Source organism: Strix uralensis, chromosome 3, assembly GCF_047716275.1.
Source record: "Strix uralensis isolate ZFMK-TIS-50842 chromosome 3, bStrUra1, whole genome shotgun sequence".
Lineage (NCBI taxonomy): Eukaryota > Metazoa > Chordata > Aves > Strigiformes > Strigidae > Strix > Strix uralensis.
Genome location: NC_133974.1, coordinates 1,935,997 through 1,963,347, shown reverse-complemented (window position 1 = coordinate 1,963,347; position 27,351 = coordinate 1,935,997). Strand labels below are relative to the sequence as shown.

Sequence of the window (27,351 nt, the reverse complement as noted above, 5' to 3'; positions counted from 1 at the left end):
GCTTGAAAATTAAAACGATCATTACACTGACCAATCTCTCTTTTATTTTTTTGTGTGGTTGTTTTGTTTTTACAAAGCACATACCTGAGGAAGTGTCTTTATTAGGAAGTTATGTGAGGCGGTTGGTTTCCATCTTTGGGATCCCCTGTCTCATCAGCTCGGCGAGTTAATGCTGCACAAAACTGAAGTAAAACTTGGTGAGGGCACCGTGCATTTCCCTCAAGTAACCTCCAGCCAGTGCCGCTGGAATGATGGCACCGGGAGAGCCTGGCGAAAGGAGGAGCCCTTCCTTGCCTGTGCTGTGCTTGATGATGTAATATTTGCTCTGCCTCCGTGTTTTTCTGTGTAGAGTAGTAAAACAGTGTCAATAGCGACAGGTCTTAATTTAAACAATAGGTTAATAACCTGAGATGTTCATGCCTTAAGCTTGCACTTCATCGTGGAGCTCCAGAGCACGTTGCAAATGGTGATAAAGGCTTTTGTCCTTGTGGGTGCAGAAGGGACCACATTTTAGGGCCACAAAAATGATTGGGGAGCTGGAGCACCTCTGCTACAAGGAAGGGTTGAGAGAATTGGGGTTGTTCAGCCTGGAGAAGAGAAGGATCTGGCGAGAGCTTACAGCAGCCTCCCAGTACCAGGAAAGCTGGGGAGGGACTCTTTATCGGGAGCGGGGGGTAGGGATAGGATGAGGGGGAATGGTTTTAAACTGAAAGAGGAGAGATTTAGATGAGATCTAAGGCAGAAATTCTTCCCTGTGAGGGGGGGTGAGGCCCTGGCACAGGTTGCCCAGAGAAGCTGTGGCTGCCCCCTCCCTGGAAGGGTTCAAGGCCAGGTTGGACGGGGCTTTGGGCAACCTGGTCTAGTGGAAGGTGTCCCTGCCCGGGGCAGGGTGTTGGACTGGATGGACTTGAAGGTCCCGTCCAGCCCAAACCACTTTGTCATTCTAAGGGTAGAATTGAGGCTGGAGTCTTGGCTTCTCATATGGGTGACTAAGGATGCTTTGTATTTGTTTCTGAAGGTACAGAGCATTAACGGCTTCCTGTGCAGCCCTTTGGAGGTTGGGAAGCTGAGGATCTTTGTGTCTCGGGCTCAGGAGATGCAGGCGGTACTTGGAAATGACTCGTTTGGGCCTGTGACCCTGTCCTGCTCCTCCCCAGGGCAATATAATAGAGCTTCTGTGGCGTTCCTGCCAAACCGAGCAGTTCAGCTTCTTGCTGAAGTTCCTTCTTGGTCACAAGAAACAGTAATTAATACTACACTAAACTGATAAGTTTTTCCTTCCTGATGTGATTCATTTCATTCTTCGAGTGTTTATATGATGCTTGAGAGTATGTTGGTGATTCTTGTTCCTAGCAGACCGGCATTTAAAAGGAGGATATTGCTGTGCGCAATTGTATGAGGAGTCAGATGTTATCTAGAGATTAGATTGCAGTAATATCGGGTCAGAAATGTGCTTTACCACTGATGTTACTTGATCTTGGGCAAGGAGCCTAAATTGTCTTCCTGTGTTTTCCTCTCTGAAAGTCCATATTCGATCGGAATAGCAGAGATTTACTTGAATCAGAGTAGTGGATTTCTGCTTCATTCACACTCCGCTAGGCCAATGTGCCTGTATTGAGGTAGGCTGCTTTCCACCATGATCAACTTTTATTTCCTCTCTCATATCCCCTCTCTGGTCTCTCCATCCCAATTTTAAGTTGTCCTCTTGTTTCATGGTGAATGGGCACGAGTCAGAAGTTGGCTTGCTTGGAGTTAGGCTGTCATGCTCTTTTTTTCAGTCTGCAGAGCGCTTTAAAACAGCCCCATCAACTTATCTTGAGATGTGCCCTTTGAGGTTGTGTTTTAGCACCTATTCCAGGTTCTGGGAAGCCGAGTGCTCCCTGCAGCCCCGGCACAGTCAGAGCAACCTCCACATTTCTCAGGAGAAGGATTTATCTTCCCATTTCCTTCTGGAATCTGCACAGGTTGGGTTGTTAGAGAGATTTATCTTCACAGAGGTGTCACCAGCACTCTCAAGTTTGAGATTTCTGTATTGAACAGCTTGGGAAGGAGGAGTCGTCTTCTCTGCTCGGGGAATGTCTGGGGAAGAAATAAAGCCCCTTACACCAAAAAACCCCACCAGCCTGCAGTAATTTCTTATTTGCTTTGTTCTTTTTTACTGTTGGAGAAGGAAAGGCATGGGTTGAGGATTGCCGGGTTATCTGCCATTAACCTGACAACTGTATTCAGCTTTTAAAATGCTGGTTGTTGATTAGGAAAGTATCGTTTGGGTTCTTCTCTGTATTTCTCGGCAGCTGTTGGCAAGAATAGTCTCTCTTTAAAATTATTTTTTTGTACTCCTTCTGAAAGTAATATCTACCATATAGATGTGCTGTGAAGTTGAACGCTCCTAAAATGCTTTGAAATCATCACCAAGTCTATGAAAATGCAAAGTGTGGCAATAAACTCGTTTTTGGATCCAGGGAGATGAGAAGGTGAATTTAGCGGGTTAGAAGTGACTTGGCTGATTCTCTTCGTTTAAGCATTACTCCATGATATCTGCTTTAAGAGGGATATGCTCTGCAAAGCAGCAGAGTGAGCCCTTGAAACAAAAGTACTTTGTCCTTGTCGGGCGATTGCCCATCATTAAAACCCCCGACCCGCAGGATCCAGCTGGTGCAGACCTGGAGCAGCCTCCCAGGAGAGCCGGCTGCTTTCCCAGCCTTCTAAAACCAGGCTTCAAAAATCAGTTAGTTTGAAATGTGCCAGTTTTTGTGTTATTTCGCTCTGGTTCTGCAGCAAGGTGGGTTTCCCAGGTCTCCGCTGTAAGGGGGCAGCCAAGGAGATGCTGAAGTTGGGCTACACACAGGATTCCTGCAGACAGCCCCTCCCAAACCACGATTTTGGGACTGGGAGAGCGTATGTATTCAGTTTAGAAAGAAACCAAGCTGGCTGTATTAAAATGGAATTATAAAAACCAAACAAATTGCAAATCTCTTGCCTGCCTTACTCCCATCACGTGAAATCCTCTTACTGCTCTTGCCTAGCGCAGGTGATTTCTCTCCCCGCAACCTCAGACGTACGGCCAGCGTACCTGCGATGCTGAGCCTTTTTTGTCACTTAAAATGTGATCCAGGATGTTCCCCACAGCTGGGGGAATGCCAGGGGACTTTTGGTGCTTAGTGAAGGAACTTCACTAAATTCACCGTCTCTTTCCCCACCTGCTGAGCGGGAGCATTTGGCACAGAAAATGGGTGCAGTTCTGCTTAATTTTTTCTATTGCCAAGTGCTGCTGAACCTCTCGGGAAGAATTGTGGTCTGTTAGAGCGTGGAATAAACCTGATAATGCCCTAAAGAGTTTGGTTTATGGCAGTAGAGGGAAACAGCCCGAGTCAACTGAACCCAACTTTATTTCCACCCAGCGATCTATGGCAGTTTCCATTACCAGATGCTCTTTGTGATTTTTTTTTCTGAATGAGTGACCTTTCCTTATCAAATGGACTTTTTTATCAGTTACTGTGGCTGAGTAGGAGCAAGTTTTCCTCCATGGAAGACATGCAGGGATTTCCAGAAGTGCTGAGCATCAGCACCAGGGGAAGGGGCTGGTGAAACCCTCGTGGGCTTCAGTCAGGGCTTTGACATTTAACTCTGGAAACTGCTGTGTTGGATTTTGATGGCTACACCTGATGGTGGTTCCCACCTCCTCCCACCACTCAGGGGAGTCAGAGGGACCCAGAGGGGATGCATCTGGGATGGGATGTTGCCTAGTTGGTTGTTTTTGCAGCAAGATCTTCCTCAAAGTTACAGTCCATATTTAGTTGACAACATGGAAGGGAAATTTTTTGCATATTCCAAGGCCTGAGGCAAAAAAGTTTTTTTTTTAATAGCTACTTCTATAAAACACTGTTTATTTTATAGTATGAGTTGTAAATGGGGTACGTGCAGCTCTCCTCTGGCCATTATCTTTGAGCTCTCTTCTTCCTGGCACGCAGCAGGCACTCGGCACGTGGAGGTTTAGTGACACACACTCTGGGCAAAATCTTGTCCTGTTTTGGCACAAGAAGGCAGTGAGGAATCAGATGTATTTTTGCCACGTTGGATTACACTATTTTTACTCTAATTGTTTTACTGGGTTTGCTTTTTTAAGAGGTCACATGGGCAGCCTTCCTATTTGTGTTTTGAAGGCAGTGAGGTGCTTCTGTAACTTCTAAGCTTTGCTCTGCTTTGAGAAACGGTGAACTTGTCCTGGGATTTTGGAAGGCTTTGCTCTCTGCCACATCTGAAATTTCTTCAGGATTTAACCCATCCCTCTTCAAGTCAATTAAGGCAGCCTTTTAGCCTTAACAGCCACTAGCTAATTATTCAGACGTTGAAGGCGTTGGGTTGGCTTAGTTCATGGGAATGGTGCCTTTGCCTGCGTGTGTTGAACATGGTGTCCAAGTCCTGATGGAGAGTTCTTCAGAAAGTGTTCAGTAGTATAATCCCACCGCCAAGATGAAATCCAGAGAATGGAAATTAAAAGTGATCGTGATCCCAAACTGTAGCTCCATCCCTGGCTTAAGTAGATGGGCAAGACCAGAGGAGGCTTCGTGTTGTAAAGGTTGCCCAGCCCGTTGGGTTAGAGTGTTTTCCACTGTCAAGTTAAATGAAAACGTCATTTTGAGTGAGTGATGGAAGAATGGCATTCCTGAAATTCCCATCAGGGAGAGATTTTTTCCTTTTTGCTCCCCCCTTTCCCCCTCCTTCCCTCCCCTTTCCCCTTTTTTTCCTCTCCTTCTCCCTCTTCCCCCCCCTTCCCCATGTTTTCCCTCCCTTTTCCCCGTTCCCCCTCTTCTCCCCCTTTTGTTCCTTTTTTCATCTTTCCTTTTTCTTTCCCTTTTCCACCTTTTATTCTTTTTTCCCCTTCCCCCTTACTGTTTCTCTTTTTTCTTTTTTCTTTCTGCTCTCTTTTCTCCCTTCCCCTCCCTTCCCCCCTTTATTCCCCTTCCTCCTTTTCCCCCCCTTTTCCCCTCTTTTTTTCCTTTTCCATTTTTCTTTTCTTTCTTTTTTTCTTTTTTTTTTTCTTTTCACTGGACCCCTTACAACAACAGGCACTCTTATCTGCTCCACTGCAGATTTAAAATGCTTCACCACTCATCTGCCAGTGTCTAAATGACCAGCACAGCCGAGAGACCATCACCTAGTGACAGATACCCAAAAAGTTCGATGATCTTCCTCCCCTGTTCGTGGCACTTTCCCTTTCCCTCTCCCTGCCAGGGTGCTGACTTGAGGAGTTCATGGCCGTGCAGATAAACACGCTGTATTTTCTAGTGCCAGTTATTAGATCAGCAGATGCTCGGGGGAGCACTTATTAGAGAATGTCATGTTAGTGGTCCCAAGGTGTAATTACGCTTTGCAGATTTCTCTTGCTTTTGCCGTGTTGACAACACGCTCGGATTAAGAAGAGGAGGAGGGGTTTGTGCAGCTCTTCAGCTATGATTGAGGAATAAAACTTTTATCTAATAACTATGTTTTTGCACAGACCTGTGCCCACTTTCCTCCAAACATGTTTGGTGTAGTGTTTTCCTTCTTAACTGCTATCAATATTTTAAATTTTTGCTATGCTGCTAATTTACCTAAATTAATCTAAATTAAGGTATCTGTTGGTGGTTAATGTAAAAATTGTGTGTGGTTGGTGGACTTTATCAGGCAATCTCAAGAAATAGTTAAGACTGTTGCTTTGGATAAACTAGTTTTGGAAAAAGAAACAAAATCTGACTTGCATTGTTGGGATTTTAATAGATGATGTATAATAAATAAAAAACCACCAAGCAAAACAGGTAAGAATGAGAACCTTGCAAAGTCTGTATTTAGAGAAAACTAGGATTTTAGAAGACTGTTTATTGTTTGAAACCTGAAGCCTCTCTGAGAACTGACTAACAGTGAATCAGTGAGGGGTTTAATTTCTGTATAAGAACAAATGCTCAAAATGCGTTTTAAAGTATTTTGACAGATACTAAGGTAAAACACCATGAAAGTTAATAAATATCTTTAATTTCTATAATTTTTAATTTACTGTGTAGCAGGACCCCTGGTAGCTCTGAGGTAGGAATGCCTTTCTGGTTCCTCTTAGATGCACTTAGATGCTTTCCAAAGCTCAGAAATAACAGTTACTAATTGGAAAAAGATCCAGGTTAAGTTAAAATTAGCTGTAGCCTCTACCACTGTATTTCTCCCTGACAAAAGACATAGGAGCATACTGGAATTTAGCATCTACTTTCTTCCATCTTCATCCAGCCATCCATATTCATGTGTGAGATCGGCATCTCATTGGGATTAGGTGTGCTTCAAAAACAAGATGTGTTGTGGTGTCAGGTTAGGTGCTGAAATCCACTGGTGTCTTTAAAATAAGAAAATTGGTAAATGTACTCGATAATTTGTAAGGAAACTTTTAATTTTGCAGCATCAGCCCCCTCCCACCATCAAACTCCCCTGTACTGGCCTCATGCTGCAAACATCTGGTTTGGAAGAGTGGAGGAATGTGTATTGTTAAATAATAATAAAACTCAATAATCATAAAACCAAGAAATACCTAGCAGGATGTAGTAATTTGTCACCAAAATCAGGACCAGAAGGAGGCATTGGCCTGCCTCATCTGTGGTTTTTGCCCTTCATGTGTTGAATTCGCATCCTTTGGATGTGCCAGATGTTTCTGTGGCCAACTCCAAGTGTATGGTTGGTCAACAGCGGGCAAGACCATGGTCATTCCAAAGGATGGACCACCATTCTGTGGTCAAACGTTAATATTAACTCTCAAAGAACCCAATGTGCTCTACTTGATACTCTAGCATGTTATGTTTGCAGAGAGAAACATAACCAGAGTCATTGTAGATGATTCATATCTTTAAAAGCAACAAGCCCTACAAGAAAAATGTGAGAATAGAAACCAAACCCACCACTCTTTAGAAAAATCACCCATTTTCCCCTTTATTCCCCCAAAGCCCATTTTTTCCCTTTATACCCCCAAATCCTATGCAGACCCCAGAAATACAGTGCTTCTGGTTAGAAAAAAATGGAGTATTTTCAACTGGAAAAGGACCTACAATGATAATCTCACCACCCCCCCCCCACCCCAAACTGGCAACAGCCGCTCTGTGCAGAGGATGTTCAGTGAACCTGGGTCAAGTTAAGCGAGACCTCCTCTGCGCTCCCCAAAATAAAATATTTCTATGTCAGAAGGCTTTAAAAAGGTAATGGAAACCATAGTGGAAAAGATGAGAAATAGAGAGAACAAAGTAAAATTGAAAGTAAAATAAAGGAAATGCGTTGAAATGAAGTGGAGCTTGCAGGTTCTAACTTGAGAAAGCAGGTGAAGGAAATGGGTCATTAAGAAAACCTGAGGGGATTGGAGGGATAGAGGGTGGGTGAAAAAACTGGATAAAAGGTGTGTGTGAGGTACACCAAAAATAGAGACCTGTAAATGTGGATGGATGGGAGTGGGAACCCTGCTGAGAAGGGGAGCGTGACTGTCCCCATCTTCTCTATAAAAAGGCTCAGCTGGGGGCTTCTTTCTGGTGTTTCTGCCCCAAAATGAGAGGGATGGCCTCAAGGACTTGATTGGTTTTTTCCCTCCTTTTTCCCTCTTCTAAAAATTATTTCTCAAGAAGAGGTGTATGTTTATGGTGCCACTCTGTGCACACATTGTATATATTGTATATAACACTTTATAATTGTATATAACAATGAATTATATACATGAGTTTATATATTATTGATACATGAGTCTATATATTTAAGTTATGTACATAAGTTTATTATTGATATATGAGTGTATATATTTATATATAATGAGCTATGTACATGAATTTATATATTATTGATATATAATGAATTTATATATTATAAGTAATATACATAAGTTTATATATTTATATATTATTGTATAGAACTCATTGTTATATACAATTATAAAGTGTTTGGGATGTGAGGTCCCCCCACTAACACCCAGCCTAAGGCGATCGCTGCACTTCCCGGACTAAACATAACTGGAAAAAAAGCTACTCTAAGGGATGTTCTCTGCAACTTAATTTACATTAAGGAAGAAAGGTGCCACCTTCCCGGCATCGTCACCTGGTGTGGTTTTGAACCTCTTATGAAAAATTAACTTCATGATTAATTGTAAAGCCCTCGCCCCAATGGGTGGTCATGTGTTGAGCATTTACTCTATCGTCTCACAGCATCACTAGTTACCTAGCATTTAGAGATATTGATTACAGTGTGAAAATGTTTAATTTGTTACATAATTATCCACTGTAATTTTAGTTTTTGCCTGAAGAAACTATTTAATTAGGACACAAGCTTCTAATATTTCAGGATGTACTGAACAGCGATATAATTGATTATATGCCTTGCCGGTGGAGCAGTCCTGAAGTTATTATGTAAGGACACATAACTGCATTTAATCAAACATCGGCTAAAGGCAGCTGCCGGGTGCCGAGGGTTTTTGGCACAAAATAAGTAGCAATTTAACAATTACTGAGCGCTGCTGAAAATAGCCCTGTAGTAGGGTGGACTTTCTGCTGCGCATGTCAATGCGGGCAAGGCTGGCCTGCAAGGGACCCACACGGTCGTGACGAGGTCTTGATTACGGAAGAGGGTTGCTTAATGAATCCATCTATCCAACTGATGCAATGGGTTGTGTTCGTTGGGGTTCTGCAAGTTCTCTGGACTATTTTTAGTGCCACCATCAGCTGGGGAGGGAAGGAGGCTCAGTGGCACTGGGGGAAGGGTGAGGGCCTTTGAGCAGATGAGGGTTCACCAGCAGCGTAACGACGTGCAACAAGTCCTGCAACCCCTTCTTCTCGCCTGCACCATGCCGGAGAGTCTGGTGAGGCCCCATGCCCATGCAGGTGTCCTCTACTCAGGTGGCACCACCGTGCTCTTGCTCATTTGAAAGTTTTCAGAAAGCTGAGTTTACATTCTGCTGTTGGGTTGTTGTTTTGGTTTTGGTTTTTTTTTGCTTATCAAGTGCATTTCTGACAACTTGCTCATGCTGGAGAAAATTCAGAATTGCAGATGGGAGAAACTTTGCTGTCACACAGATGCTCCCCACCTCCTCTTGCTCCAGGTTGTGATGACCTTAGAGGGCATTCCTCACCTTGGAGATGAGCGAGGATAAACCTGAACCTCTGCTAAGAGTTGGCCAATGTTTGCTTGTGCTGACTCTGGATTAAATGCCTCAGAACTAAATAAACTGTATTAGCTTCCTCCATCTCCTTCCATTCATAGGTGGAGAGAAATGCCTCCTACAGTGTCCTCCTACGACAGCAGCAAGAAAGGCAACTGGCCTGGGGTTAGCCACAGGGCTTACAGCTCGGCCAGCACCAACCCTTGGGTCTTCCTAAGCTGATGTTACCCATATATTACATTTTTAGGGTCTGAAAGTGGCCCGTGTCAGCACATGTTGGTCAAACATCCCACCCAGGGGAAGCCTGACGGTTAGAGGACTGGTGCCAATAGCTGCGCTGTCTCGGGCTGCTGTGCTGGTTGGTGCACTACAACTGCAAAACTCTTACGTTTTCATGATTATTTAGCAGTACCTCCTTTAAAATTGCGGCAGGATGTGCTGCATGGGGAAAGTCTCACTTCTGGGGTCACGGTCGTGACAGATTTACTACCCAAGAACAGGGTGTTTTTTGGTGTGTTTCTCAGTGGCAGACTCGTGGCTGAGGCTCAGCTTGCTCAAGCATAACAGCTCCAAAGCTACGATGGTAATTTGGAAAATATCCAGAGGCCACAAAATTTGCATATAAGCTTACCGACTCTCACGTAAGCAAAGGATATAAGTATACACAGGTATTTTTGCTTGAACTTGTACCTTCCTTCTTAGAAGGAGCATTGTTGCATGTTTAATTCCCAGGTAATGAATGTCATTCCTGAAGAATTAAGCCTCTCACCCTCCCTCACCCACATGTCCCCTCTGGATCAAGCGTGACTGTTTCTTTTCACCACCACTCCCTCCTGTGCACCCTTCTGCATCAAATGGAGATCCTGACCCTATGCAAGGCTCTGCCCCAGCTATTCTTTTTGGGACTTGGTGTGGGCTCAGGAGTCTGCCCGTGGCAGCCTGCGTGGAGCAGAGGGTCTTACTCTGTGTTTGGTGAGGTTAGCAGTCCACATCTTAGCGGCTGTGTGAAATATCCAGCAGTAAAGTATCCAGAATGTGCTGTTTTTCCAGTCAGGAGGATGGGAGTCATGTCTCTGAAGATGCACATCAGCAGTTAGGCCATGATGCTTGTTGGTGGGGGGGATAGAACAAAATATTTCAGTTGGAAGGGACCTACAACAATCATCTAGTCCAAATGCGACTAGAGGTGAACGGTTTAAGGTTGCAGGAGCAATGACCTGTTCCAGATGTCCACCTACAGAAGCAGGTGAAGGTCTGAAAGCCATTTCCCGGAGGGGATTGTTCCTCTCCAGGGTCCCTGGAAGGAATGTGGGGCGAGAAGATGCCATGGAGATGTCTCAAACGAGCAAAGATGAGCCCCAGCTAGAGCGCTTGTAGGGAGCCCTTGATGGTTCTGCAGTGTTTGGGTCTTCTGGTGGTTGCCACTTGGCTGCAATGCTGTAGGAAATATCTGATGTGCTTGATAGGTTGCTAACAGAAACTGAGAGTATTACTGTGTTCAGACATTGATTACTGGGTTCAGTTTTGGGCCCTTCACTCCAAAAAGGACATTGAATGACTCGAGCGTGTCCAGAGAAGGGCAACAAAGCTGGTGCAGGGTCTGATGGGGAGCGGCTGAGGGAACTGGGGGGGTTTAGTCTGGAGAAGAGGAGGCTGAGGGGAGACCTCATGGCCCTCTACAACTCCCTGAAAGGAGGGTGCAGAGAAGGGGGATGAGTCTCTTGAGCCAAGGAACCAGTGCCAGGCCAAGAGGGAATGGCCTCAAGCTGCGCCAGGGCAGGGTCAGACTGGCTCTTAGGAAGGATTTCTTTGCAGAAGGGGTTGTTGGGCGTTGGAATGGGCTGCCCAGGGCAGGGGGGGAGTCCCCATCCCTGGAGGGGTTGAAGAGTCGGGTTGACCCAGCGCTGAGGGATGTGGTGGAGTTGGGAACGGTCAGTGTGAGGTTCATGGTTGGACTGGAGGAGCTTCAAGGTCTTTTCTAACCTAGATGATTCTGTGATTCTGTGAGTAGACTGATAAGCATGGCTGGTTACCTTCCCGAATTTCTACTCCTGGTGTAATTGCGCTTTGATTACCAAGTATGGAAACCACCTTATCCACCTTTTCCATCCATCTAATTTATATCTAGGTTGTTTGTAAAGGTGTGCAGATAAGGAAGGAGGAAGCTTGAGTTCTTGGTCTGAATGTTGTTTCTTGCAGGCAAAAGAATATTACTTTGCTTCTAAATGGAAATATTTACTTGAAAGTGCTCTGCAGAAAAAAATGAGGTAGAATCAGGGTCTAAGATTTTTTTTTTTTCCATAAAGTGTGTTGATTGCAGAGGCTGGATGAGAGTTTTGCTGTGATTTTATGGTACCCCTTTACCACCTTTTGATGCTTCATGTGCAGTTCTCTTGCTCCTGGAGTTGAGACCCTGGGATCAAGTTTAATCTCTGTAAACTCAGCTCTAACTCTGGCTCAGGCTGTCCATAGCCCTGGGGTTTGCTGGGTCACCTGATGTAATAAAATTTATTAGACAGACCTACAGAATAACTCCACGGAAATCCCTGAAAAAGTTTTGCTTGCAGATTTCTGCTGGAGCAGAGGACGCGTCTAAATAATAGCATAATTTTCCTAATTACAGGGCAAAAAGTCAAGGGTCAAGACAGTAAAACCTCCATTTCTTGGTATTATTCATTAGCTTTTAGGTCTTCCTTCCTCTCTGAGCTCAGTCTCTTCCTCTCAGTGTTGCAGTAAGATAGAGTCTGTCGATAACCAGCTGTGGGTTTCGCTGCGCCTCCGCTCTGCCCTGCTCACCCACCCAGCTCACGAATCCCTTTGCCCTCGGTAAGCACAGTCCAGGGGTGCTTCATCTTCCCCCAGCACCCTGACACCCAACAGGCAAATTTAATAGCCTGCTAATTGCACTCTAAAAAGGCAACGCAGCTTCTTATCCAGGTCTGGCTCAGCAAAATGAATGCTATACAGTGATTTTACAGCCTAAAATTTGCAGTGTGTTTTTACCCGTGCAAAACTTGCTGCTCTTTCTAGTGCTTCACCCCTGTGCTGGGAGAGAAGCTGGGAAGGGAAAGAGTTGAGATAGGAAGGTCTCCCCTCGCCTCCTGCCCCAACAGTCCTTGCACAGCTCTGATATGGTCCTTGGGGAATATTGAGAAGATTTGACGAATTAATATGGGAATGAAGGGTTGGGGTTTTTTTCATTTTTTTAAAGGGGTGCTGTTCGGGCAAAAATAGCGTGGGCAAAAACCATTCTCCATGTGCGGACACATGCAGTACTGGCTGCAGTACATGGTGCTGGCCGGTGACTGCGCATCCGTGCGCTGTTTGCCAAATACAGGGTTGTGGTAAAATACTATTTACTTTTCCTTCTTTCTTTGAGAAGAGCAACCCAACTTTTGACCCAGCTGCTTGCGTGGCTGTGCCCTGCTGTTGGCTTGCCCACTGAGAGCTGCAGCAAGGGGATACTGGTGAAGCTGGTGGCTGCCGAGCCTGAGCAGCCTCACGTGCCTCCTGCCTGCTCCCGGGACGCAGCTAAGGTGTGCAGTGACATCATGATGACACGTCATGATGTCATCATCCAGCTCTGCAAGCCCCCCAACAGCGATGTGCACACAGGTGAGGACACTTTGGCTCACCAGTGGCTTCTGGTGGCTGATGCATCTTGCTGGGGGGATACGCTGGCATCAGGGAGCTGAGCCCATGGGTCTGCTCTGCACCCCAGAATCCCAGAATCATTCAGGTTGGAAAAGCCCCTTGGGATCATCGAGTCCAACCCTCAGCCCGACTCTACAAAGTTCTCCCCTACACCACATCCCCCAACAGCTCATCCAAACGACCCTTAAACACACCCAGGGATGGGGACTCCACCCCCTCCCTGGGCAGCCTATTCCACTCTCTGACCACTCTTTCTGGGAAACATTTTCTCCTCATGTCCAGTCTGAACCTCCCCTGTTGCAGTTTAAAGCCGTTCCCTCTTGTTCTGTCACTAATTCCCTGGGAGAAGAGACCAGCACCAATCTCTCTACAATGTCCTTTCAGGGAGCTGTAGAGAGTGATGAGGTCTCCCCTCAGCCTTCTCCTCCTCACACTGAACAGTCCCAGCTCCTTCCATCGCTCCTCACAGGATTTATTCTCCAGGCCCTTCCCCAGCTTCGTTGCCCTCCTCTGCACTCGCTCCAGCCCCTCGAGATCTCTCTCGGATTGAGGTGCCCAAAACTGGACACAACGCTCCAGGTGTGGCCTCACCAGTGCAGAGCACAGGGGGACTATCACCTCCCTGCTTCTGCTGGTCACACTATTTCTAACACAAGCCAGGATGCCGTTGGCTTTCTTGGCCACCTGGGCACACTGCTCGCTCCTGTTCAGCTGCTTGTCAATGAGAACCCCCAGACCCTTCTCTTCCAGACAGCTCCAGCCACCCCTCCCCAAGCCTGTAGCCATGCAGTGGGTTGTTGTGGTCCTGAAGCTTTCTCCTTATTTCCTCGAAATATGGGGAAAGAAATGATGTCTCTCACCAGCACCATGCTGGCATGAGCTGCGGTGTTGAAATAATGACGCAGGGGGGAAACTGTCTCCTGGGTTTGTAAATCTTGTTCAGGGAGTGGCAGCGTTTGCAGAAAAATAACTCCTCTGCTGGCATGGGCTGCATCTTGATCACAGCCTGGGCTGGTTCAGCCATGCTGAGAGGAGCCCTTTCACAAGTATGATCACTTTTGATTCTAATTTTTATAGGTACGGGCTTGAATCTGTAATGAAAATTGGAAGCTGCTTCTCTTGTTTGCAGGAAGTGGGATGGGGGGTGCTGGGTTGGCAGTTAGACATAATACTTGCTTTTTTGGATATTAAATGAAAATATATTCTATGCCAGCTCACGTGTGAATCTTGGAGTCCCCTAAGTCTTCAGTTGCTTCCTTAAAAGTTAGTCTGTGCTGGAAACTTTATTGGGGCAGTATGTGGGGACTAAAATCTATCAACATAGACCTATTTGCAGGATCCAGCTTCAGCTAAAAACAACCCCAATTTTATTAACCTGTAATACAAATGTACGGGTATATATATAAAGTACCATGATGTGGCTGGAAAGAACCCCTGGTTGAGCTAATTTTAAGCAGTTATGAGCTTACTCTCATTCCTTTGGTAGGATTTCTCACTGTCCTGGGCATGGGAGGAATTGTGTTGATCTGGAAACCAAAGCTATGCAGTTTGTGAATGCCACAGAAATTCATGTACACTTGTAACATTTGGTTAAGATGTAAAGTTTTTATAGTACAGTGACTCCTCGGGAGCCATTAAAAATATTTTGGAAAAAAGATTTCATCCTTTTTTTTTTATAGGACAGTAAGCACTTTGAAATAGAAAAGCTCTTAAAAGTACTTTTAACTTTGAGCATGGCTTTGCTTCCCAGCTCGTTTTTGGTTTCAGTTTCAGAGCCTCCCGAGAAACATGATCTTTTTGGACTTTAGCACTACAGCGCTCGTTAGAAAATGGTTTTGGTTTGCTTCATGGGGTTGGTCACGGTGCATTCCCGCTCCTGTCGGGTGAATGAAGTTTCTGGAGATGTGCTAAATGCAGTTTGCGTGTAGCTGATATAACTACCCCGAGGAAGGAGATCGGGTGTGCGACTGGGGGAGCACGCAGATGGCAGCGGTCAGCGGGAAGCTGGAGTTCATCTGTGTCCAGCACCGTCCAGTGCTGCCAGGAACCTGCAAGAAACCAGCAGTAGAAATGATGGAATAGCTTCTCTCCAGAGAAAATGTCTTTCTAATCCCTGGTAATTAGTAGCTGATACATCCTTGAAGTAGGAGGGTTTGCTCTTCTTCCAGTTTTTTGGGATGAAGTAGGCACAGGTTTGCTCTGTACCTGTGGTGCTGGAAGATGGAGGTTCCCAGGAGATAATTGGCCATCAATAACTTTGTCCCAGGTGCTCTTTAGCTCCGGCTTTGGCCCATCAGACCAGACCCTGGATCTCAGCTGGGCTCCTGAAACTGCTGGGCTGCGCTTTGAGAAGTCCCTGCCGGTGGCTCCATCACTCAGCATTTCCACGTGTTTTGGGGTGGCGTTTGATTCTTCGGGTGATCCAAAAAAACCTCAAAAAAGCACAGTCCTGTGTCACCACAGTAAGTACATCTTCCTTGTCCTCATCACCCAAAGCAGTTTTCACTCAGTTGCTCGTTCCCAGCCTTCGCTGAGAAATCTGAGCCTTCTGTGACTCCCAAGTATATTTTTATTTTTGCTCTTGCAGATGCTGCGATTGTAACAAGCTCCTCTGCAACGTGAAACCCAGTTTGGGGAAAGTGGCTTTCAATTCGTGATTGTTTTGACTGTGTGATTACAGAGGGCATTTCTAGGGAGAGTTCTTTATGATCTGGGAAGCGCATGTTGACTGAGTAGTGCTGTCAAGGTCACGGGGCTGAGAACAGCTCAGCTTCTATGTAACCATCCTGATGGCCGGTCTTTTCCCACGTAGGTCTGAAAACACAGCCTGAACCTTTCTTCTCCAAGCTCTGGAGACTCCCTGGAGCAGGGGACGCGTTGCGGCCGCACGTGCTGGCCACGGGGACCACCTTGCCTGTGCCCCCTGTTCAACATGCCGTTGCTTTGCCAGCAGACTTGGCCCCTGAGCGATCTTGCTCAACCCAGGGAAAATGTTGCAGGACCTGCTCTGCAAGTGAATGCGGTTGAGCAGGGGGAATATCAAATTCTGGAGAGTTTAAGCTTAAAAGAGATTAAGTTTAATACCCAGAGCGCTGCACGGACCCTCCGAGAGGTGCTTTTCCAAGGGCTTTTCTCCATCGTCACCAGAAAAGCTTTCGTGGTGTTGCATGCTGTGGGAGATTTCAGGGCAAAGGTTTCTTCCTGCTTCTCACCTGGTTGTATTGTTCCAACATGTGTGATCTGAACATGATTCCCCGTGTTTGTGGGCAGCAGGGGGTGAGCGAACGGCGTGAGGACCCGGTTCTGGCAGAACTGATGTGCTCAAAGAGGGAGGAGATACCTCCTCCGTGGGGATTATCATCCCTCTGCTTCAGCAGCTGTTAAAGCATCATCTCCTCTCTCCCTGGAGTTTAATCTATCTGTACCAAAATTGGTCTAATCATGCAGGTTTGTGAACAAAAGATGCTTTTTCTCTCTAAATTCCCCAGGACTTTTTCTGGGGATACTGAGCCGTGGTGTTGGTGATGCCAGACTCCTTGCGCCGGGGGTGCCACTCTCACTAGCGTGCTGCCTTTCTCGCTTGCTTTCTTTCATTCAGAAGAGATGCTCCTTTCTTCCCACACACACTCACAGGCTTTTTTTGGTGAGTCCCCTGTCTGGAACAAGCTGTGGTTTCCCCAGAGGTTGTATATGGTCACATCACTTGCCTTTATTTTGTGTTACATCAGCTAGAAAGCGCCGCGTTGTGTAGTCTGTAAATTGGTGAGCCGTTTACACCCCCACATTTCCTGAGACCAAGACGTGCCACGTGCTCGGTGATGTAGGGAACCCAGGGCAGGGCCAAAAAACCAAGAGCTGGCCTGTCTTCTTCTGGGGAGCAGGGTCTGTGCTGTGCTTTTCTTTGCCACGAGCAAGATGTCCTACTTCTTAGCAATGGTGTGAGTTGTAAAATCATAATTATCTTTGTGGATTGGGCTTTAACTTTTCAATTTCGGTTTATCAACATGATCATACAATCACAGAATGGTTTGGGTTGGAAGGGACCTTTGAAGATCATCTAGTCCCACCCCCCGGCCGTGGGCAGGGACATCTTCAACCAGATCAGGTTGCTCAAAGCTTTGTCCAACCTGGCCTTGAAGAGTTCCTATGATGGGGCATCCACAACTTACCTGGGCAACCTGCTCCAGCATCTCACCACCTTTAGGATGCGGAGGTGCTGCTGAAACGCTACCTGGTCTACATCTGGAGGTTGCCATGACTGCTTAGATGAAAACCAGATGGTAAGCAGGGAGGAGAAGTACATGGCTTTCATTCTCAGCTGCCTGGTCACCAGAAGGGTTCATAGACCCAACGTGAAGTGGGTGAGGGAGAACCAAAGCGCCTGCTTGTGGAGATGAGCTTTCCTGCGAGGTTTGGACTGGCACAGTGCTGTTCTCCTTAGGCCTTCTGGCAAGACACTGAAATCTCTGGCCAGAGCCCCTGCTCATAAAATGGAGAGGGTAATTTTTTTTTCCTTTCACTTAGTCTAATCTATTCAGGGTTTGACATCTGGGGCAGGGACAATCTAATTCTGTGTATTTGTGTGGTGCCAATCATAATAACGCTTCGCTCTCGGGTCCTCTGGGTCCTGTTGTAATACACGGCTCGAGTGGATTTGGAGCGGAGGTCTCGCTGATCTGATAGCCCCTCTCTGATGGTGATGGCTTTAAGAAGATGCAAAAAAATCCCTGGAGTGGGCAGCTCCAGTTTATCCTGCCCCGGGAATGTCTTTCTCCTAATCTCTGGTGACAGAGGCGCACGTTGATGCTCGGAAGAGGAAAGATGAAGATGCCAACTTTTCTGGTCCAAGAGGCTTCATCACTGACTTCAGTGGGAAGGCTCTGTGAGAAAACCAAGCAGAGGTTGATTCTGGGGGATTAAACTGAGCTCAAAACATCTCCTGGGTGTAAAGAGGTAACTGCTGGACTGCAGATAGCAGCTACTTGTAGGGAACAAATGGCCTTTCATCTTCTCACTGCTGCATGTTGGGAAGAGGAGATGGTCTGCAGTTTTCCCACTTAATGCGTTGCTTTTTAAACTGCAGCAATTTGAGAATTATTTTTTTTGTTTGTTGGCTTGAAAACAATTATTATAAATAGGGCAGCAGTGAGCTGTTGTGCTGCTGGGTGTTAGGAGGTCATTCCAGTGCCCCATCTCCTGAGCAACCCCCTGTCACACCGGCCAGATCCTGCCTCCGAGAGGGCAGAGGCTCAGGATCCCGCTGCGGTTTGGAAGTTGGAGGGAGCCTGTTTCAGAGCAAAGGCTTTGCTGAGCAGCAGGATTTTTGTAAAAAAGAGGTTCCCGGTTCCTGCTGTGTCCATCGTTCAGCAAGAGCTGCTTGTCCCTGCTGCTTTTTTTTGTCTGCCCTCGTTTTGTGCTTTGCCTGGTAGAGACTCAACCCTCAGTGCAATGCAGAAAACGGTCAGGGCTTTTTTTTTTTTTTTTTTTTGTGCACAGATGAAAAGATTAAGCTTGTGTGCGCTTGAATCTTTAGAACGTAATGAGATTGGGATCCCTAAGGGTTAAGGATTTCAAAATTTCCTGCGAGTTCTGTCCCTTTTTGCACGTGCCACCTTCAGCAATCTCAGGGTACGCTCTTCTGTAATGCAGCTATTTTATCAAATTGCTTTGCTAGTAGTATATAATTTTGCTCTAACTGCTGCTGATGGCAGCACGGAGATGATGATAGGCGCACATATCTTCCTTTTAAAATAATTCATAATAGGCCAGGCTGGGTTCTTTGCATCCTTATGGTGATGGATGGCTGTAGGCTGGCCCTGATTTCCCTGCACCTTCAGAGGTGGGTGCTCTCTCCAGGTTGCACCACTGGAGAAGAGGTTGGGCACCCCAGGCCTATCTATGAGTTATGTAGTGGGAACCGAGACCCCCGTGTTCCTTGGTGGAGACCAACTGGGATCTGTTCTGTAATCCCCCATTGAAGACATTATACATGCAGTGGGTTTTTGAGCGTGTTAGGGGTCAGACTGGGATTATTTTTGTTGTGCTACTGATTTTCACGTGCTGTTCTGTGGTTCTGGAGGCACCATAGAAATGCCTTGTGTTTCCAGCTGAGGATCTGGAGAATTAGATCAGCATTAAGTTACTTTCTTTCCCCTCTGAGGTTCATTGGAGAAGCATTTCTCCTGCTTTTCAGGCTTGAGAGGAAGGAGGGTTGGAGATGACCACATGAGGAGCCCATCTGTGATAACCCCTGGTTGGGGATTCCTGGTGCTGAGCCTTAAACCCAAACCCACCTTTTCCCTGAGTTTTCCTGATACTAACTCTGTTGAACAAGAAGACAGTGGCATTGCATTAAAACAATGTCATCATCGTTGGAGCTTTAATTCAAAAACATAATGAGCTTTTTTGATGTTCATTCCCATTTGGGAATAGGTAGGGTGCTCTGGATGATCCCAGCTCAGCAGACCCGATTTTATTGACGGGCGCTGCAGGTACCGGGGCCGCTGTGAGCAGAGCAGACGCAGCTGGCTCGCAATTAAGGTTGGTTACCTAAGCCATTACAATTAGGTAAGAATAACAAAGGCAAGACATTTTTAAAAGTGAGGCTGAACCCAGGGTGTCTCTTGATTGTTTTCTCTTGTCACGTAATTGAACCCTTAGGACCTCTCTGCTCCATGGGAGGTCAGCTATTTTCATAACTGGTTTATAATTATTCCTGTTGTGGAACTTCTTACGAGGCATTAAAACTACAGTAAGAGGAGTGAGGAGATATTGATCCCTCCCCTGGCAAGGGGAGGGTCTGCATGTAGCACTTTGCTCCCAACTGTGTTGTTTGTGAAACATTTTGGGGCTGGAAAGTACCCTGAAGTATGAAGAACGGCATCCTTCTGGCATTAGAAGAGCAAAGGTTGAAGAAGTGTTTTATCGATTCGGAAGGGGTCAGACAGCAGGACCACCAACCTGGGGGCTGATGCCATCAGTACACCAGTGTACCCCTCAGGGGTCATCTCTGCTCATACTGGGCTGCAGGTTAATTGTTTGGTTTCTTAACAGGCTCCTTTCCTACATCCTAAAGTGCAGTTACCTACATACCACACCTGATTCCGAGGCAGCCTCGAGTGGCTCGTGCCTTTTCCTGAAGATGGGCCGTGCACAGGCCATTTGGGGACATCTCTGCTTCATGTGCAGCCTCCACCCACTGTGGTGAAAAGGACAAACCTCTTCAGATACCCCCACAACATCAAGACCTACCAAAATCCCCATACTCTGCAGCCTGCCTGGTTACACAGAAGGGGAGAGAACCAGCATGGTGGGGATGTGGATCCCTCGGGGGGGACAAGGATGCTCCAAGTTCTGTCTGGCTCTGGGTGGGATGCCAGGCATTTGGGTTTGGGGACAAACAGTGGGAGCTGTGTGGTTACTGCATGTCTCCTACCCTGATTATATATCCCCATCGAGGCAGGGAATTGTCACTGATATATAAAAAAAAATAAAGTAATAATTATATGTATATACAAATGCATATATGCATTATGTAGCAAGTCTTGGTACAGACTCAATAAATATCTCCATATATTTTTAGGAAGAAGAGATAAAAAAGTGTCCCCATTCCTATCCAAGTGCCCACCTCTGTCCTCTGCAGCGCACATCGAGCTCTTTTTCATAGAGATCAAGTTCATCGAAGCGTTGGGGTCTTGTCGGTCTGGGCAGTTGTTGTTTTAAACACCTTTCCCTATATCATCTTCCCAGTTGACTAACCCCCACTTTAGCAAAATAAGAGGAGGATGTTTTATGACGGCTGTGGTTTTGCAGTCTTACCCTGATTTGTATAATTTTGGCTTTGTGCTTGGATTCCTCAGTTGCCGCTCTAAATTCACGTGGTCTACTATGTACTTAACCCCTTTGGCATGGACGTGTTAGGGATTTAGGGGGTAGAAGCCTGCTCTGGGTTTTTTTTTTCCCCTAAGTTTGCACTTCTCACTGCTGAATATCAAGCTTGCACCGCTGCAGAGTTTATAACACACGCCATCCGCTGGGAAGAACATCTTTTGTTTTTGTCGCTTAGCAATTCCAGGCTGAGTTTCAATTTCAACAGCAAAATTCACCCTTCCCTTACCCAGAGCTCGTGGAGGTTTTGCATCATTAAACATGTTTTCTAGCCAAGAAGGTCTTGCAGCTTGTAGGTGTATATATAATGTGTGTTTGGTTGCCCTGTAGTATGTGGTGGAGGAGATGAAATGGTGGTGAGATGCCTCCACACCTGACTTGGAGATGGTTCTTGGGAGAGAAATGCAAACGCCTACTCTTGAACATCCTGGCTGAAGCCCAGCCTGAAACCTGGACGAGAATAAGGCTTCGTTTCAGGGTATCCCTTAGTCTGCAGAAGCCTGGTTATAAAACCAGCTGCCTGGGGTCTCCGATTTTTTTATTCATCCCTTCAGAGCAGGCAGGACCTTAAAGCCTTGAGGTGGACCTACACAGAGGAGTTTGCAGCTGGAAATTTTGGGTGGGTAGAAGGGAAATGGTGATTTTAGCACTGGTTATCAAGTGTAACGTTCAGAAATGAGTGATTTCTTTGCTGGCCCAGCTGGTACTGAAAATAAGCTCCTGCCTGTTACCTAGTAACTTTGATTTCAAGTTCATTTGTTGGCAGCGTCCTGTGATGTCGGATTACTACTGTTAGGTACACATACATGGGTGAGGGTATATCGTCCACCTACTTCTCAGACAAAGATTCCGAAATTTTGGGTTGGTGTGTGGGGAAGTGATGGTGAACCCCAGACTTGTCCTGAACTGTGTATTCTGTGATTTGCCCTCCCCACCCCAACCCCCCCCAGCCCCTGAGGTTTGGCCATGCCTTTGCATGCTCTCTTGTCTTCCCCAAGCAGTTTGTGCTGGTCACCAGGATGGCAGCCAGGTGAAGAGGGGCAGGGTGTAGGTTTTGCTGTAGCTCCCAGGGGTAGTTGTCACCTTTTTCCTCCCAGTTGTAATGGTGACAGGGATGGTGGTGTGGGAGCATCTGGGGTGGTGGTTGTCGGTGTGACCACCCCACTAAAAGGGGGCAGATCATAGAACCACAGAATGGTTTGGGTTGGAAGGGACCTTAAAGATCATCTAGTCCCACCCCCCTGCCATGGGCAGGGACACCTTCCACTAGCCCAGGTTGCCCAAAGCCCCGTCCAACCTGGCCTTGAACCCTTCCAGGGAGGGGGCAGCCACAGCTTCTCTGGGCAACCTGTGCCAGTGTCTCACCACCCTCACAGGGAAGAATTTCTTCCTTAGATCTAATTTAAATCTCCCCTCTGTCAGATTAAATCTATTGCCCCTTGTCCTGTGACTACAAGCCTTGGTAAAAAATCTTTCTCTGTCTTATAATCCCCTTTATATATCCAAAGGCCACAATAAGGTCTCCCTGGAACCTTCTCTTCTCCAGGCTGAACACCCCCAACTCTCTCAGCCGGTCCACACAGGGGAGGTGCTCCAGCCCCCCGAGCATCTTCGTGGCCTCCTCTGGACTCACTCCAACAGGTCTACATACTTCTTGTACCCTGGTTTAGATGGTTTGTCATCAAAACTTCAGCTGCTGTGCATTTGCAACAGCCACACGTGTGTGTAGACACCTCTGTAAGCCTTGGAGCTGCTGATGCAGAGCAGGGACCAAACAACCTCAAAGCATCTCTGAGATGAGAAAAATTGTGTTTTGTCACCAATTTGTTCCTCAATAAATCCAGCCTCCAGGCTGGGAGGGACTTTGGGCTTTTAAACACCACGTTGGTGTGTCAGAGTTTGTAGCGCGGAGGCTGGGAAAAACATCTTGCTCACCACTGTAGCTGGCATGTCTGAAAGAATGTGACACGCTTAATTAAGTTCAGTTTTTATTTAAAGTTTGCTCTTTTGGACTGAAGTAAATAGAAACATTAAGTGCTGACAGTTGCTTAAACTAGACATTTACCATGAACTTCATTTTCTAGATGCAGAAATCATAACCTAGAGACTTTGCTTGCTTCTTATAGCTTTTTTTAAGTGGTGGAAGAAGCCAGGCTGGAAAGTGCTGAGTTTGCTGGCTTCGGCAGACACGCAGACTTGAACGTGCAGCTTGTTTTTGTTGCTTTTTTAACAAAACAAAGCTATTTTGTTCTCACTTTCCCATTCAGACATTTACCTCGGATGCCCCTCATTTGCTGTTTGCTACCTGGAGAGGGTAGGAAACCTCTCCGGAGCTTGGCTGTCAAAGGATGTTAATGCAATCGTGTGGATTTAATCACCTCTTCAGAGTGCTGAGCCTCGTGTGTTTGTGTTGTACTTACTCTGCTCAGCTCCAGCGATGGTCCATGGGCACGTACAGATGGGCCAAAGAGATGCTGCTGTCAAAGAAAAGGAGCACATCCCTCTTTGGGGAGAAGCTGCAGGTTCCTGGAGGAGTTCTTGGCTGCTTGAACATCAAGATAAATCTTGTGATGGAATCTTTGTCTCTATAAATAATTAGTAGATGATAAAGATCGGTGTTGACGGAGTAAGATCCTTGTAGCTCGTCCCTATAGGGCGGTTTGTGGGTTTTGTATATAAAGCATGAGGCACGGAGTAGTGGAGGTATCTGGTGCTTTCATCTGATCTTCTCTTGTTGCGACATCAGCTCGCTCAGTCAGTAGAGACTTTTCCAAGAAGGCTGCTAGAGGGTCCTCATGGGATGTAGGTGAAGCTGGGAATTGATTCGAGCAGGTGTAAAACCTGAAGAACGTTTTCCATTCCTTTGTTTATCCTGAAAATAATTTTAATTCCTGAAGTTTTCCTCCTGAAGTGTCATCTGCTCACTGTGAGGCAGTCGTGTCTCAGATAAAGTAAACCTCATTTCCCCCCGTAACCTGCAATGACATCCATCAAGATTCTAGCTTTTAAAGGTCAACATCAAGTGCTCATCTTACCTCTGTTACAAATGGGCACTTCTGGCATTGTGCTAGGGCTCATTTTCCTCCAGATTCCTGCATACTACTAGTCCATCTCTTAGGGCTCGTTTAAGTCGGGAAACTTTGAATGCTGGGAGTGGATAATTCAGATTAGTTGGTGGTTTATGTCTGTTGCATGCTGTTGCCCACAGCCACACAAGATCAGGCTCGAGGCCTTTTGAAGGGACTCTCAAATCGTGCAATGACAGAATGGTTTGGGTGGGAAGGGACCTTTGAAGACCATCTAGTTCAACCCCCTGCCATGGGCTGGCACATCTTCAACTAGATCAGGTTGCTCAAAGCCCCATCCAACCTGGCCTTGAAGAGTTCCAATGATGAGGCATCCACAACTTTGTCTTGCTGGTTATCATGAAACCTCTATCTGTCATGACACCTGGAAATGTCAAGGAGCTGGACCACTGTGTCCATTCCTGCATGGTTTGTGCTTCTTCATTGGGTTCTTATAGCCAACCGTTGGTTTAAACTTCAATTTTGGAAGAGCTTTTGGAAGATACCCCAGGTGTCGTTGCTGTTGGTCTAAAGTGGAAAGCCAAGAGCTTTGATTTGTTTGGAGCTGCACCCAACGCCCCTTCTCTCGAAGGCAAACATAGAAGGAAACAAAAGAAAGCGAAATCTACCACCACGTAGGGTTATTTGACAGATGAACAGCTTTAACTTCTTTTTAAATTCCTTTTCTGGAAACCTTGGTATTTGAGCTAAAGGTTTAATAACCTGTCACGGCGTGGGGCATTGTGATGGGCTGGCACTGATGCCGGTAGGTTTAGAGGGTGGAAGATGTGGGAAGAAAGGATCATTGACGTTAAAACTTATTCTGAGCTGAATTTGCCCTACGTGAACCATTTGGAGCCTTTTAGCTGAAAACCCTCTGCTTGACTCAGGAGAAAACTTAAAAGGAACCAGTAATTTTATAATTGTATAATGCGGAGTTGAGAGTGAGATACTCAGTGGTGCAACCTGGTGGTGTCATTGAATTGCCACAATGTATTTTATTTTTTAAAAATTTTTTAAAAAAATTATTTTATTTTACGTTATTTTACTTTTATTTTACTTTTACTTTATTTGATTTTATTTTAATTTATCTTATCTAGAAAGGTTCTCAGTTTCTGGTGTTTTTATTAGCAAATATCTTGGAAAAAAAAATAGATTGAAGCAGACTAACCTGTATTTGGTGGTTCTTTTTGATGGGAATGGCTGAAGGTCAGAGAGTTTCCAGCTTGCTGGCAGGCCGTAGCTGGGGCTGCGCGGTTGGGGCTGCGGGCAGCGGTCGTTGCCCTCGGCTGAGGTTTGCCAGCAGTTCGGGTGATGGATGAGCAGCGCGAGAGGCTGGGGCTCGGTGCTGCCAGCAAGGAATCAGCTCCCCTCTGCTCGCTTGCTTTCTGCAGCCTTCATAATTAATCACCGTGCCCAGGAGAACGGGCAAGAAAATGAAACTTGGGCTTCTCGCAGCTCTGTAGCTTCTGCAGATTCTTTGTGTTCCAAATTCTTTGTCTTATTTAACTCTGCATTGGGAGAGCTGGGTTTATTGACTTTATTTTGCTTTTTCTGGTGATATCACATCAGCTTCTGCCCATCTGACTCTTTCAAATCTCCTTGAAGTGAAGAGATGGAGTGAAAAATACACCGAAGGCAGAATTTGGGGTGTTACGCCCAGGTTAACGTCGATGCTCTCGTGAAAGGCAGATGCAGCCAGGACAAAGACATCTATTAATCATTCGTTTAACACAGCAGCTGGAATCAAATTCATTGCTGGAGCCAGGCCATTCCAGCAAGGGTAATTTTTTGCTGCTGAAGTAATAAAAAAACTGAACAGCTGAAGGGGTGGAATTTGTTGGTAAACTCTTGAAACTTCCCATGTTTCCCAATTATTTTATTTTTAATTTATATTACACACTTCCCAATTCCTCCAAGACTGCAAAGAGGAGAAAAGCTGGAAGGATCCCCTCAAAAAAACACTGTGCTTTGAAATAATGCAGTCGGAAACTCAGGTTTTGAGCAGGTGATGGGGTTTAGCCTTTAGCCTCATTTGCTCTGTGGTTGTAGATGAAATAGGGTCTTAATTTGCATACTGGGTTTTCAGTAGAATTACACTAATTACAGCTCTCACCCCTTTTCCTTCTTTATCCTTGTGCCATCTTGGTACAGCTGGACCACATAAGGTCTCTGCAGACGATGATCAAGACCGTATTTATTAGACTGTTCTTTGTGTCTGTAATACCTGATTTTTTAAAATTATTTTTCATTTTTTTATACACCTCAATGTTACCGCTCCACATCCCCTGACATTCTCTCCTGAATTTTGTCATCTTCTTTGCTTGACCGTTCCACATCTATGGTCCTGCAGGCTCTACCGTGCAAATAACAGCATCCTCCCTGGACAAAAAAAATCATAAAATCATGGAATGGTTTGGGTTGGAAGGGACCTTTAAAGGTCATCTTAGTCCAAACCCCCTGCAATGAGCAGGGAAAATGCTACCTGGACATTATTCTTTAATTAAGTTATTCTGCAGCTGTATCTATATAGGTTTTTAGTTCTCCAGGACTTCCTTCCATGTCTACCTCCAGATCCTTTTTCCTACCCTTTTTCCTCTCTTAATTTTTTTTTTTTTTTTAAGTATTTGGGCTTTTTTATTCCTTTATATAACAGAGCTGCAGTGGCTCCAAGCATTTTCTCCTTTGCTGACTTCTGGAGTATCATTTCTGTATCTCTTCATCCTACCAACACACATTATTTCAAGTTTCTTGTAGAAGTTTCCTCCCTCTATGTTTTTTCGAGCACTTTCTCCTGTTCTTTGATGTCTGTAGCTGTGCTGTGCAAATCCCATGGTGGAAATGGTTTTGATGAAAAGAATTTGAGATCTGATGTTCCTCTGAGCAGGGCAGCAGAGGAGGGACCTTCCTCAGGGTCCCTGAAATCAGATGTTCAGATGCCACAGTGATGGTAAAACCGAAAATATTTGGATACGGATCAAAGGAGTCATTTTACAGCCCAAACATCTTAAGGTTCCTGTTTACTTTTGTTTATGGTATTAAAAAAAAAAAAATAACATCCAGACCCTGATGGTACCTGTGATGTGACTTTTGGTATGAAGATAAGCGAGTCCCCTGCTCCTGCCTGGGCACCAGGGGCAGTTGGGACCAACCCCCCCCCTGGACACAGGTCCCTTTGCTGGAAAACACAAGGGTGACAATAATTTGGGGGGGTTTTCCCCTGAATTTTTTTTTTCACCCCAGCTCTGTACACAAGCTAGGCTTGTCCAAAATTTTAGCAGAATATACTGCCCGTGGTGCACATCAGCGCTGGGGAGATGATCAGTGTGGGGGTCCTGATCACTGCCAGGATGATGCGCAGCCTGATTCTGGTTTTATCCCACAGTCACCGATTTGTAAGTCCACGCTGACATTCAGAGGAGTCCCTTTCCCAAGCTGGAAGATAAAAAAGCTGCTGCTTTTAAGTGCAAAAATGCCCCTTTTTATAGAGCAGCACAGGCTCAGACACCAGACTGGGACACGAGAGGTGCAAGAGGACCGGGTAAAGGAATTTTTCTTGCACCTTAATTTTCCCTCCTGTGAAGTGATAATTTTTCTGTG

The 27,351-nt window shown here is 45.9% G+C and overlaps 1 protein-coding gene across 1 annotated transcript in view; it reads left to right on the top strand.

Annotated features, from left to right (window-relative positions):
• Positions 1–27,351, top strand: part of NCOA1 (nuclear receptor coactivator 1) — a 190,189-nt gene that overhangs the window by 66,586 nt on the left and 96,252 nt on the right. The gene's annotated exons all lie outside the window — the stretch shown is intronic.